Source organism: Dipodomys ordii, unplaced genomic scaffold (assembly GCF_000151885.1).
Source record: "Dipodomys ordii isolate 6190 unplaced genomic scaffold, Dord_2.0 Scaffold90, whole genome shotgun sequence".
Classification (NCBI taxonomy): domain Eukaryota; kingdom Metazoa; phylum Chordata; class Mammalia; order Rodentia; family Heteromyidae; genus Dipodomys; species Dipodomys ordii.
In genome coordinates this window covers 1,111,796-1,124,413 of record NW_012267306.1, presented here as the reverse complement: position 1 = coordinate 1,124,413, position 12,618 = coordinate 1,111,796, and the positions used below count along the sequence as shown (strand labels likewise).

Below are 12,618 nucleotides of genomic sequence, written 5' to 3'. Positions count from 1 at the left end.
GAAGGGTAAACAAAGGAGGAGGCTGCAATGCTTGGTAAGAAATGTATGCATTATCTTGCCATGTAATTGTAACCCCTCTGTACAGTATGTTCACAAATAAAATAAAATTAAAAAGAAAAGAAAAACCCCAAAATAATATAAACATTTATTGCAAAAACCTAGAAAAATAAGACCAAAATAATTTGAATGGAAGAAGACAAGAAATAAGAAAGTTAAGAGGATGTCAACTACATTTACAACAGAAAAATAATGAAGAAAATCATTGAAACAAAGATCTACTTTCTTTAAAAGACCAATAAAACAGACACATTTCTACAAAATGTAATAGCATAAAAAGAGAAAACCCAGTTTGCTAATGTGAAATTGATAATTAGAATATTCATATACTTTCAAAAAATCTGGTTTTATAATTTTAAAAATCTCCTATATGCTGTCATATAGACATAATTTTGGTTGAGAATTCCGTTAAATATTTAAGGAATTGATAGTATTTCTACCCAACATATTCTCAAAAACAGAAAAAGATAAATACTTTCTAATTTATCAATGAAATCAGAATTATCCTATTAGAAACACCAAAAAACACTATAAAGCGTAACACTATAAACTGTTATATATTCATAATATAGAAGAAAAAATTCTTAACCTAATTATTGCACATAGAACTTACAACATAGAAAAAGAATTATAAAAAAAAAGGAAAAAAATAAAAAGTATTATAACTAGACCAAGCATTTATTCTAAGATGCAAGGTGACTTGATATTCCAAAGCTGATAAATAAAATAGGCCATTACTATAGGCTATAGAAAAAAATCACACAATCACATAAAGTTCAACACATGTTCAATTCAAGCTAACCTAGATGAGAGTAGAGTCTCATAAAAACATCCATTAATGAAAACCTTACAGCTATCTAGGTATGGTGGTGCTAATCCCTGGGAAGTAGAGGCAGGGGGATTATGAGTTTGAGATCATCTTGGGAAGAAAAGTAGTGAGACTGTCTCAAAACCAAAATTAGTAGAATGCTGGTAGCTCATGCCTATAATCTTAGCTACTCAAGAGGTTGAGATCTGAGAAGCATGGTTCAAAGCCATCCTGAGCAGGAAATTTCTTGAGACTCTTATCTCCAATAAAATACTCAAAAAATCTGGAAGTGGCACTGTGGCTCATAATGGTAGAATGCTCGCCTTGAGCACTCTACTGGAGTGCTGGGATACTGAGTACCTTGGATAGTGCCCTGGCCAAGAGTTCAAGCCCCAGGACTTGCAAAACAAACAACAGCAAAAGGGAGGGTTTGTGGTGTAGTATGACTTGTGAACAAACATGTCTATCTGTCTATCTAGTTGTCTACATGAAAAATATGCAAAATGGTTATAGTTTCAAAGTTACCAAGTATTCTGCTTGCTAAAAGATTTTTGTCAATGAAAAATTTGAGATCTGTCTACAAGCCAAAGGGAAAAATCAGGCAGGTTTAAAAGGCCTTGGAAAGGAGTTAAACACATTTAAATTGGCTGTGATTTATGTCATTCCTTATGTCCATCTATGCTAAAAGTTAAATGTTGTACATCTGATCATGTGCTAAGCTTTTGTTTTCCCATTTTCTCCTCTGTACATTGATCAACTCTCTTTAAGAGCAAGGGACCAGAGTAACTCAGGATGCAGTTTGTTTCCATGCATGGGAAAATGCCCAAAGAATAAAACAAAGTTGTCACAGCTGCCTAAACCAGTGGCACCAACCTGCAAAAGCCAGTGTGAACCAGGTCTTTAATCAGTATGTGTAGAAATTTTGCAGGTAAACAGCAGGAGGTGCGACAATCATACATGCTGGAGAAGCCATAGCCTAGCCCAGATCCAGGCCTTGCTCCGTCACACATGACCAATGCCTGATGATTCGGGGTGAAAAGCACAAATCTTGCTGATTTGGGGTGAAAAGCACAAGCCACTTCAAAGCCACTGAAGCTCAGACTTTTACATCCTCTGGACTTGTTTGTGTTCCCTTCCCTTCCACCTATTGGTAATATTAATCCCCACAAGTTTTGTCGGATGTAACTTTGGTCTTTAATTAAATGCTTATACAACGACTTTTACAACTACTGCCTTGACCACTTTTGTTGCATTTAATTGGAGTAAAAGTGGCCTTTTGAAAGATTCATTGATCTGAAACCTGCTGTTTGAAGCCAGTCTGGGCAGTCTGTGAGATTGTCATCTCGAATCCACCAGCAGAGCCCTGGAAAAGCAGAGTTGATTCGGGACACAAAGTGGCAGAGTGCTAGCCTTGAGCTGGAGAGCTGAGGGACAGCACTCAAACCCTAAGTTCAAGTTCAGTGATCAACCAAGGAAAATGCCAAAGGTGCATTTATCCCAGCATGGAGGACATTCCTGGGACCCTGGCAATGACAAGCCACTGCTTAGATGGCAGAGATGGTGTCATTTGTGCTTGGCTCTACAAAAATTAATCAGAGCCAGAAAGAAGGTCATGGGAAGGTAACTCGTAAGCATACCTTTCTAATGCCCATAATGTCTACTTCATAACTGGGAAGGAACTTGACAGTATTCTGTGATAGTGGGCAGTAAAAAGCTAAGGTTGTGAAATGTGGGGGATAGTTTAAATCCCAACCTCCCTGTATATGCTCAAAGTCTAAATTGGCAGTGACTTTTAGGCTGGCAACAGTCACATAAATTCACCTGTTAGGGAAAGAAAGTTTGTGGATCTGAGATTATGTCCCTATTGAGATCTGTCTAAAGACCTACCCAGGTAGGCATTGTTAGGGTCACTAGAGATAACTTTCCTCAGCCAGCCAGGTGTTTGTTAAAAGATAAATGTTGTAATTAGTTGCAGTTTAAAAACAACTACTGAGTTTTGTTATTACAAAACTCCAGCAAGTAATTGTTAGCCAATTGTTAACAAGTTATAGGTAAACTCTATCTCCATTGATCTCCTTGTTGTTTTAATTGGAAATAAAAAGGGCTTTTATGACAAAGACTCCTTTCTCCACAGTTCAAAACTGGCCCAGGCACAAAGAATCCCTCTAAAACTCTATCTCCTAACTAATCAGCAAAGAACTGGGCTGGAGGCATGGCTCAAAAGACTCTTATCTCTAAGTAATTTGCCAAAGGCTGGAAATGGCATTGTGACTCTAAGTGATAAAGAACTAACCTCAAGGGCTGGGAAGGTGGCTCAGTGGTAGAGCGCTTGCCTTGCATGCATGAGGCCCTGGGTTCGATTCCTCAGCACCACATAAGCAAAAAGAAAAAAAGCCAGAAGTGGCTCAAGTGGTAGAGAGCTAGCCTTGTGCTGAAGAGCTGAGAGACAGCACCCAAGCCCAGAGTTCAGGCCCCATGACTGGACGCCCCCCACCAAAAAAAAGAACTAATCTCAAGCAGAAGAGTTCGGGGACAGTGCCCAGACCTTGAGTTCATACCCTGTGAATGTCAACTGGGACAAGGTATCCCAGCAATGAGCACTGAAACCCCCAGGATGAGGTCAGTCCTGACAATGAAACCATGGAGAGGAGTAAGAGGAGATATCATTCTAAATGGAGTCATTTTACACTTGCCATTTCAAAATTAATCAGATATCAAGAGAAAGAGTTGCTTGCCTACCTAATGTCCATATCTATCTTCTAAGTGGACTGAAAATTACAATCTTGCCTTTGTTACCTGCTATTTGTATTTATAGTAGCTTCTGGCTGGTTACTCCCAACCAGTCTACTATGTTCATCCCTACCCAGTTACAAAAATCCCTAGATACCCCCTTCTTGCCCCCAGTCCAGTTATTCCTCCTTCCCTGTAATGGGACACAACAGGGCTTATGCTCCAAATGGAGCTTTTCTGGCCCATGGCCAGTGTGTGTTCTCCTATGTCATTCATGTTAATGACTTTGTCACCTTGTCAGCTTTTTGCCTGACCTTCCCAAAAGTTTTTTTTTTTTTTTTGGGTCCAGTCGTGGGGCCTGAACTCTGGGCCTGGGTACTGTTCCTCAGCTCTTCAGCTCAAGGCTAGTGCTCTACCACTTGAGCGACAGTGCCACTTCTGGCTTTTTTTTTTTTTTTGCTTATGTGGTGCTGGGGAATCGAACCCAGGGCCTCAGGCATGCAAGGCAAGCGCTCTACCCCTGAGCCACCTTCAGGATAACAGCCCCCCACCCAGGCACCCTTGGTACAAGTCAGTGCCATACTGGACACTTCACTTACACTACCCTGCCTTGCCCATTGCAGACCCAGACCCTAACGACCCCAGCTCCAGGGACTCCTCGACACCCCCAGGCCAGCAGGAAGTAGCCAAAAGAGCCCATGACACCCTTTGTTCTGATATTGTCATGCAAAAGATGTGGACCTTTACCAACCGTCAAGCAAATGCTTCTTGGAAGGTATCTGGCTGAGCAACAAATCAGGGACCCCTGACTACTTCACCCTTTTACAGCAGGAAGTAGCTCCAGAAGAAAGAACCTCCACCCATACCCCCCGGCCTGGTACCCCTATTTTTATTAAACAACAAAGTGGGGAATGTTAGTATTATCCCCACCTGGATCTGAGTTCCTCCGTGCTCTAGAGATCCCACAATACGGCTGGCCACTCCCTTGCAATCACTTAACTCACTTCCGCCCTCACTTTCTCCTCCAGACCTGCCTGCCACTGGTTAAAGGCAAATGCCATGTGCTCCCTCTCCCAGGAAGATATGGCCACCATAATAAACCTTATAATAATCTTTGTCCTGTGCCTGCCTGCCTCTGCATGGTCCCCTGGGATGGTGGTGAAGGACTCTTACAGAATTGGCCAGTGCAATAAAAGAGCAGATTCACAAACAACTAGAAGAATACAATGTCGGGTCTTCGTCCGTCCCACAAAAGACGGACGGGGTCCGAGGAAAGGTAAGTGCGGTGCTCGCCCGTTTCCTAGCCTCCCTCAGCCCAGGAGACAATCAGACACAGCAGGGAGCCAAATCCAGCAGGTAGAAAACTCGTTTATTAACAGAGAGCAGCCCCTTTTAAAGACAAAAAGGGTGGGTGGTATGGTAAGGGAGGAAGAGGAACCAATCACTGTCAAGGTCACACCCTACCATTCACCTGAGCCTTCACGGGCTGGTTAGGCACCGATGGGCAGATCAATTGGGGTCTGCCCACTCAACCCTCTCCCAGCGCCATCTTGGCTGCCCATGTGCTCTACAGTAAACTAGGCTCTGCCTACTCAACCCTCTCCCAGCGCCATCTTGGCTGCCCATGTGCTCTACAGTAAACTAGGCTCTGCCCACTCAACCCCCTCCCAGCGCCATCTTTGCTGCCCATGTGCTCCACAATACAAAAAGGAAATTATGAAGAAAACCCACCATTCAAAAAATCATTAACAAGAAGACAGAATCTTTAAATGTTTCAGTGAAGGAAATGAAAGATGATATTAACAAGGAGATAGACAGCATTAAAACTTCCTTAAAGGATATGAGAAACAAAATCAACAAAGAGCTTGGAAGCTTGGAAGCATCAATAGCTCAAACTCCTTATAACAAATTACAGTTGAAAGCATAGGAAATAGCACAAAAGCAGTTGAAAACTGGGCATTAGGAATTGAAGATAAAGCAGAGGAATTAGAACATAATGTCAAAAGCATGGAAAAAAGCACTTGGAGCATACCAAGGGGACATTCAAGAATGAACCCCTAAGATATCGACACAGAGCTTTTTCTTGGTTGTTGTTTTAATGTACTATGTGACTTTTTTTGTTTCTATCATATGTTCTTCTCCCCATGGCCTATCCCCTGTTGTCACTGTATTTGATTTTGGCACCCTGCATCTTGTATATACATTTACCTAATTTGGGGAGGGGAAAGGGAATAACAAAATTCTGTAACAAGGACACAGGATGACCCATTGCAACAATGATACTCACAAGACACTACATTGAAAATGGACTTTACAACTTTGGGGGGGGGGTCAGAGGGAGGAGTGGGGAAGGTGGGGGAGAGAAGGGATAGTAGGAAAAAACAAAGGAGGGGGTATCAAGGCTCAACAAGAAATGTACTCATTACCTTACTCATGTAACTGTAACCCCTCTGTACAGCATCTTTTTTAAATAAGTTTTTTTTATTGTGAAAATACTGTACAGAGGGGTTATAGTTACATAAGCAAGGTAATGAGTACATTTCTTATCCAGCAATGTTGCCTCCTCCTTTGTTTTTCCCTTACCATCCCATCCCTCCCACTTCCTCAACTATACCCCCCCAACCCCTACCCTCCATCCCAACTCTCCGCCTAAATTGTAGTTCATTTTTCGACATAGCATCCTGCACATCTCATTGTTGCAATGGGTCCACCTGTACCCCTATTTAAACATTTTGTTTTTTCCCTTCCCCTCCCCCAATTATATCAATATCAAATACAATGAAAAGCATTTTTACAATAAAATAAAAATAAAATTAGAAGATTCAACTAAAAGATCAACTCTATGCACAATTGAGATAGCTGAGGGAGTAGAATTTAAAAACTAGCAGCATTCAACAAACGAATTCAACAAAATAATAACAGAAAACGTCCTTGACCTCAAGAAAGAGAATTTCAACAAAGGGTGAACAAATGAAGCAGTAGTACTCACCAGACATTATGTTGAAGATGAATTATACAACTTATGGGTGGGGACAGGAGGGAAAAACTGGGAGAAAGTGAAGGAAGGGGTGATATTGTCAAAAAAGAAGGTCAGACATTACCTGATTAAACTGTAATCCATCTGTACATCACCTTTATAACAACAATAAAAAGACACTGAATCTCACCCACCGGACAGAGGCAGAATAGCAGACTGGACCAGAAGTTAATACTCCTAGACACAGTGTTGTGAAAAACTCTGGACTTTAAAAACAAGGAACTAATTGTAAAGGCAGCGAAATCAAAGAGGGAACTTTATTGCAATGGGAAGATAAGATAATCTTTCTCCACACAAACTGTGAAGGCAAGGAGAGTCAGGAGCGCTATAATTCAAGGTTTGAATGACAACTAGTGTATCCAGAAGAGCTATCATTCACAATTGTTGGAGAAATTAAAACCTTCCACAAGAAACAAAAATGAAAGGAATCCATGAACACTGAACCAGCACCACAAAGATACTAAAGAAGACAAAGTCAAAGAAACACAGCAATAAATAAAAATTAATTTAGTAAAACAAGCAAAGGAAGAAAGCATACTACAGGAAAACATCGAAATAGCAGGAAACATGGTATATTTGTCCATGGTAACATTAAATATCAATGGGGCCAATTTTCCAATCAAGAGATGCAGAGCAGCAACAAAAAAAAAACAGCAACCCCCCCACCCCCGCCCCCAGGAGACAACCATTATTCATTACCTCTAAGAAACCCATCTCATGGTCAAAGATTAGCACAAATTCCAAATAGAAAAAGTTCTTTCAAGCAAATACCTGCAAGAAGTCAGGAGTAGCCATTTTTGGTATCTTACAAAAAATAGATTTCTCATTAAAAGTGTAAAAAATGAGAAGTAAGCGACCAATATGGGGGACAGACCTGCTGGGCTGTTCTAAGTGGGAATGGAGGCAGCAATGGTGGACAGGTGTGGGCAAAATTTAAACAAAATTTACGGGGCAGTCATGGGTCCCATTATTTGGCTATAGGAATCGGGGGCAGAGTCAAGTTCCGAGGAGTGTAACAAGAATTGTGCAACTGGGGTGGGGATTTGTAATGTGCCAGTGAAGCAAGGGTTTGCACATCATACTGGGGAAATGGTGCAGCATCAGAGAAAGAGAAACATAACAGAGAAAGAGAAACATAACAGATTTTTATAAACAGGTAGGGATGCAGGGCGGGGACTTTCCAGAATCAGCAAGCTGACTCCAAGACTTAGAAAAACCAGCAAGGAGAGACAAAGAAGGTTCACTACATATTAAGAAAGGGAATAATCCACAAAGAGGAAATTTCAGTGGTCAATATATATGTGCCAGACAGTGAGCCACCTAAATACATAAGTCATTCTTAGGCTTACAGAGTGTAGCTTCTGTACAACTCCTTCATAATAAAAATACAATTACATATACATCTATATACACCTATATCTATATCTATATCTGCGAGCTCCTGAGACTGAATCCATCTCAACCAATGGCTAATGGTATGGCATGTCCCTGTTATCCAAGCTATCAGAAAGCAAAATGGCTGGGTGCATTGGTATGCACCTGTCATCCCCAGAGACATGAAGAAACACAAGCAGAAAGACTAAAGTAGCTGATCTGGACATAAAGCAAGACAATACCTCAAAATGAGCCAATGTAAAAACAAACTGGAAATGTGGCTCATACAGTAGAGCACCTGCCTGCTAGGCCCTGAATTCAATCCCCAGTACTCTTCCCCATCTCAAAATTGTTGAAGATCCTACTTTGGGAGAATATGCCCTTTTACTAGAGGAAATAATTTTCTTTCTTGGAAAAACCTCAGAAAGGTTTTGAGTTTATTTAGAAAGTGAGACAGGAACACACACACACACACACACACACACACACACACACACACACACACACACACACACACACACACTAAAGCCCCCAAGAAAGCAGAGGGAGACTAAATGAGGTACAGGAGAAAAAAAAAGAGGAAGCAATGCCCCAGAGTGATGTGAGTGCCTAAAATAGCTGTTTTTCATCCTATATGTTTTAAAAAGTAGCCTGGAAAGTTTCTCTAGAGCTTCTTAGCAACCAGTATGAAAAAAGAAACCACACAATTCACTCTATGATTGAACTCACATACATTTATAAACTGTCAGGCTCACTGTGGGGTTTGTTGGTTTCCTAAAAAAAGAGGCTGTTATTCAGAAAAGCAGTTCCTCATTCCCTTGCATTACTTTAGTAGATGCTTTGGGGGAATCATAAACCATGATTCTTACCAGGAATATAAAGCTGTCATAATCCCCAGGACCTCCTGTAGCAGAATAGCTACTTGGTCTCTCACAGATAAATCTTATTTGATACTAATACCAACATACTCTCAGGAATTCTGTTTTCCTAGATATCTTTTCCTTAGCGTACAAGGTATAAGGTATCTTTGATTAAGGTAAACTTTCATATTTCCATTTTTTCCCCTGGAGATCCTGTCATGCTTCTTTTTGAGGGGGGGGAAATAGATTTAATGAATGAAATTGTCTTTAGTTTTAAATAGCAACTTTAATGAAACATTATGACTCATTGTTCATCTAATCTAAAGCAGATTCATGTCACAGTAACAGAGTCTAGAAATTCTAGGGTTACAATATTATTTATCTCTTTTTGTTATTGTTCTGTAGTATTCTTAAATCTTCCCACGACAAAGTAGATTTATTGTAACTCAATAACTTTCTGATATACATACTATATTAATAAGATACTGTACTTACCCAGGTGGTCTTTCAAATTTCTTCTACATCAAAGGAGGGAACAACAATCCATTTTAGTGAAGAAAATGTGGTGTTTCTATTTTTTCCTTCCCAAGAGGAAGGAAAGGAGGAAAGGATTCCAGTTTTAAAGAAAGCTTCCGTATCTTCTACTTCAATGCCAGTTCAAACTGGCTAAGAAACCACAGGGTGTGTCTGTTACAGGGAAGACTGAAGAATGGACTTGGTTTTAGTTTCATTTCCCAGATCTCAGAAATTATTTCTCTGTTTCACTTTTCCTTAATCACAACTTTGCCACCTGCTGGTACATTTGTTTAAAATGCAAAGATTTGACATCTTTACTTGAGAGTTTGGAGGGTTGCAGAGAGTACTGTTGTACGGGCTATCAACAAGCTGTGTGACATTTTGTCTTAATTGATTCCTTGGGAATGCTGTTTGCTTTCTTTTGATTACACTTAAATATTGTTTAACTCTGTTTTCTGTTGCTCTAATTGAGTATCACAGAGTAGAGGATTTACAACAAAATTTGTTTCTTATAGTTTTAGAGTCTAGGAAGGCAAGGTCAAGGGGCTGCTTTTGCTGACAGCATTCTTACTGATGGAGATTGCAGGGTTCTAAGGTGCTACAGAGAATCACCAGAGGGAGCAGGCCTTGCTTATATTGTTTTCTTTTTCTTTCTCTAGCTATTATTCATTTTTCTCTTGTTTCTTTTCTTCCATTTCAACTGCCACTTTGCATTTCCTAAGACAGTAAGATACAGAGGCTATTCCTGTAGCTAGGTATGGCCAATGAACAACTTCAATCGTTTGGAGACATGAGTTTCCTTGAAGTGCTGACTCCCCCCACATACTAGCATGGACCCTATGAGCTGCAGATACAACATTGTTAACTGTCCACCCAGGCATGCCCAACTTTCCCACAGGGACTGGACATGTTTGGACAATGGAGTCTCTATTCCACAGAATGTTAAAAAATAGATTAGTTAGTCTCAGAGGATTTATGACTAGGCTTTATTTACTCAAGTGCTATTCAGCTTTAAGGAGACACCTTTGACCTTTGGTTTCTTTTAAAAACTTCCTTCCTTCTTGTTACACTTCTTTCAAGAGAAGAATCTGCAACCTTAAGTAAAATTCACATGGCTATAAATCCTCCCGAGTATGTAGTTCATGTCATAGTTATTTCCAAATGAATATATAAGTTACCAGGCTTAGTGTAAATGTAATTCTTTTCTATTCCAGTGTCTTTATTTGGCTCTGAGTTTTGAGTACATATTGGGAGTATTGTTTGTATTAGAACATGGAATGACTCTCTCTTACAGCATTTGCTTCCTTGACATGTACTTATTTATCTATCCCTCATGAGATATTATAATGTGGACTTCTCAGTCCTGAGTAGGAGCCAACCTGACTCTTAGGTCATTCATGCATATGTGATAGTGCTTTGTTTGAATGTGATGTGTCACCCCAGAAATTCTAGTTGAAACTTCATTGTGAGATACAAGAGCAGGGGTTTTGTGAGACCTTTAAGAGATGATTAGAACTCTGCCTTGAGTGAATCCATTGATAGGATGTGTATCTTAATAGGCCTCCATAGTGGATCTATGTCTTCCTCTGTGATACTTCTTGCCACTTATCTTCTGATGTGACTCATTCAGGGCTCTGCTGACATAACGCTATCACCACATTAGGTCTCTTGACCTTGGATCAGAACCATAATCTACAATAATATTTTATTTCTCAAGTAAGGAATAATATTTTATTTCTCAAGTAAGTAGAGGGTTTCCAAGCCCAGGATGGTGAAAGAATTAAGAGGGAGGGAAGTAGGGGGAAAGTAGGACAGGCAGGAAAAGTGAAAGCTTTATTAGGCAGCAAAAGGAAACAGAAACTAGCAAAGTGAGTATAATTGCCACAAGGAAAGACTGAGTATAGTCTTTATACCTTGGTTTACATGACCTTTGATTGACTGTCCTTTTTTTTATTTTTATGGGTCATAAGGCTTGAACTCTAGGCCTGGGTGCTGCCCCTGTGCTCTTCAGCTCAAGGCAAGCACTCTACCACTTCAGCTACAGTGCCACTTCTGGTTTTCTGGTGGTTTATTGGAGATAAGATTTTCACAGACTTTCCTGCCTGGGCTGGCTTTGAACCATGATCATCCTGAGTAGCTAAGATTACAGGCTTGAGCCACTGGTGCCTGGCTTTCCTTCCTTCCTTCCTTCCTTCCTTCCTTCCTTCCTTCCTTCCTTCCTTCCTGCCTGCCTGCCTGCCTGCCTTCCTTCCTTCCTTCCTTCCTTCCTTCCTTCCTTCCTTCCTTCCTTCCTCTCTCTCTCTTTCTTTCTTTTTCTTTCTCTTTCTCTCTCTTTCTTTCTCTCTTTTCCTCTCTCTCTTTCTTTTTTTCCCTCCCTCCCTTCACTTCCCTCCCCCCATTCCTCCCTCCCTCCCTCCCTCCCTCCCTCCCTTCTTTGTACCAGAGCTTGCACTTAAGGCTTCACATTTCTTCAGCTTACTTGCTTCCTCAGCTTACAACTGTAAGCTGTTAAACAGTGCCTCAGCCATAGCTGAGCCATGTCTCCAGTCTGGCTTTTTGCTGGTTAAGTAGAAATAGAGTCTCATCTTGGGTTGATTTGTAACTGAGATTCTCCAGTTCTCATCCTCCTGACTATCTAGGATTACAGATGTGAACCATCAGTGCCAAGAAAAGGATTTTTGTTGTTGTTATTATTGTTGTTGTTGTTGCTTTCGGTACTAGGGTTTGAACTGAGGGCCTTATGTCTACCACCTGGCCTATACCTTCAGCCTTCCTCCTTTTATTATAATTTTGTCACACTATGACATGTCTTTAGTTATTTATTACTGAATGCTGTAGTCTTGTTTTGGTTGAGTTGTAGAAAATTTGAGGATGAATCTATCTCCACAGGCTTAGGAACACTTCAGAGAGTGTTGCTACTTGGGACAGTCTGCTTGAATATTTTGTGGACCATAGAAGACAGAAGTAGATGTCGAGAGCAGAGTCTGGATCAAATATGGTTTTTAGAAACAGACATGTTTGAAGACCTTATTAGTACTCCCCAGCTTCATAGAGATACTGATGATCAGAACACTGAGAAGGCATAGACTGCTTGGTGACAAGAAAAATGGAATTTAAAGTCTGTAATAGCTTAAATCGCAGGCTCTAGTACACAGTGTGAGGCTGTGCTAGCTGTTACAGTTGTGGGAATGAGCTCCAAGTTGACATTCCTGGTACTGAAACATGGGAAGCACTGT

The 12,618-nt window shown here is 40.6% G+C and overlaps 1 protein-coding gene across 1 annotated transcript in view; it reads right to left on the bottom strand.

Annotated features, from left to right (window-relative positions):
• The window catches only part of Samd9 (sterile alpha motif domain containing 9), a 27,985-nt gene extending 18,454 nt beyond the window's left edge, over window positions 1–9,531 (bottom strand). Inside the window, exon 1 of the mRNA XM_013026083.1 lies at window positions 9,362–9,531. The gene's annotated coding sequence lies outside the window, so the exon portion shown is untranslated. The remainder of the gene's footprint in view (window positions 1–9,361) is intronic.
• Between the last annotated feature and the right edge of the window lie 3,087 nt (window positions 9,532–12,618).